The sequence below is a fragment of the Aptenodytes forsteri genome, unplaced genomic scaffold (assembly GCF_000699145.1).
Source record: "Aptenodytes forsteri isolate BGI_AS27 unplaced genomic scaffold, ASM69914v1 Scaffold155, whole genome shotgun sequence".
Lineage (NCBI taxonomy): Eukaryota > Metazoa > Chordata > Aves > Sphenisciformes > Spheniscidae > Aptenodytes > Aptenodytes forsteri.
Genome location: NW_008794446.1, coordinates 9,143,561 through 9,145,613, shown reverse-complemented (window position 1 = coordinate 9,145,613; position 2,053 = coordinate 9,143,561). Strand labels below are relative to the sequence as shown.

Here is a 2,053-nt window from a genome sequence, read left to right as displayed (position 1 = left end):
GGCCCCGCCGTGCGCCTGGCACCGGCCCGCTCTGCCTTCCCGTTGCGCGTAGGGCCCGCTGCGTGCGGCCGGGGAGATGATGGGAATGACCCTCCGCGGAAAGCGTATGCTGCGGGGGACGGGGGGAGGGCTCCGCTGGATCCCTTCCTCTCCGAGATGGCTCCAGCTCTGCTGCCCTCTAACCGACCCCCCTGCCCCGAGGCGTGCCACAGTGGGTATGAAGGGCACCGCGCAGCAGAAGAGAGTCGCAGCTGATGTTGCTGGGTTTTGCAGATCTCGACAGTCTTAGGGTAACTCCTCCAGGCTCCGGAGTGCAGCGAACAAAAAGCCCTTGAAAGCCGGGCTTTCTTGTTCACAAGCTCTTCTCGTGTCTACTGCATAAATAAGCTGCTGTTTGCTTCAAACAATTTTGGAGCTGGAGTTGAAGGAACAGGAGCTAATAACTTTTTCTCTTGGCTGGTAAGAGGTTGAAAAGCCACAATTATGGTTCTGTTGAAAAGCCTTTGATTGTTTGACTTCCTTTCCTGATGTCTGTCTCCATTAATCTGACCTTGGACTGAAAGCTTTACTTGATATTCATGAAAAATCTTGATACTTAATACCTATTTACGGCCTTTATACTTACAACTACTTCAAATTAATGCTTTTATCAAATTAACGCTTTTATCAAATTAACAAAGGGGTCCAGTAGCATTTAATATGAGCAAAAGTGGCAAATGGATTCAACCTGTAGGTAGGTTTGTTAACTCCTGTCTTTCAAGCACACCTTCACCATCACATGTAAAACAAGTTAGGTATATTAACTGGAAGCTTTTTACCATCTAAGCAAAAGGGTTTTTTTAGAAATAGAAGTAAACTTCTTTATTAGTTCAATAATAAGATGTTTAAATTGTCAGTTAAGGAGGCAATAAATTACTTTTTCTCAGTTTCCACAACTTGCAGTTGCAAAACTAATAAAAGAGAATGCTGAGAAAGAAAGTAACTCATGTCTGTGCTTTTTAAGACATTACATGCTATCCAAAACCGCTAAAGGGTGGCTGAATAAATGTAACACATTGGCATTGCACGATTGCAATGGTTACTGTATTAAGCAGCCCAATGCTTTATAATTTATGATTCTTAAAAATTACTGTGAAAAATAACTATTAGTATACTTTGGTATAATTGAAATATGAATATAATATTGGCATTCTCATTTTATTGTATTACTTATTCACATATCTAAGTACAAATTTGTACAAATGGAGCTCTATGCTGAGGTTTCATCTAGCAAACTAGTGTCCCCTAGAAGTTGGGATGAGATGTATTAAACAGAAGGAGCAACATTTTTTACCACAGTTTTGATGTTGAAGCACAGAATTGCTCGTTATTTGTATAGTAGTCTCATCAACTTCAATGGTATTAGGAGTTCTTGTGTGAATCACAGGTTCTGATCCTCTAAAAAGCTTTGTTAAAGTGCAGGAAAAATGTCACCACGTTGCACCTTTGTTACGATATTTTACTATAATTTCTAATTAATGATAGTCTGGATATGTTGAAGAACATGGATGATAAACTACTTTGTGTAATTTTACCAGCATGGATTTAGAACATTGTTTGTAAGTAGCAAAACCAGGGATGAATTATGTACTTAATTCTCAAGTTGTGCTGATTATGCCCTTTTTGAGACACTGAGATATAATGCATTCTATAAATGCTGTATATGATAGTGAAGACATAGAGATGCTTCTTTGGGGTGTTCAGGTACTTCAGCTAACATAACTCAAAGCATATGGTCCCTGGATTTAGAACATTGTTTGTAAGTAGCAAAACCAGGGATGAATTATGTACTTAATTCTCAAGTTGTGCTGATTATGCCCTTTTTGAGACACTGAGATATAATGCATTCTATAAATGCTGTATATGATAGTGAAGACATAGAGATGCTTCTTTGGGGTGTTCAGGTACTTCAGCTAACATAACTCAAAGCATATGGTCCCCGCTTAGGGACATGGTTTAGTGAGCATGGTGGTGGTGGTGGGGGGGGTGGGCTTGATGATCTTATTGGTCTTTT

General features: G+C 40.0%; 1 protein-coding gene across 1 annotated transcript in view; it reads left to right on the top strand.

Moving 5' to 3' along the window:
• TNFRSF19 (TNF receptor superfamily member 19) overlaps positions 1 to 2,053 on the top strand; it is a 57,808-nt gene that overhangs the window by 5,313 nt on the left and 50,442 nt on the right. The window lies entirely within an intron of this gene.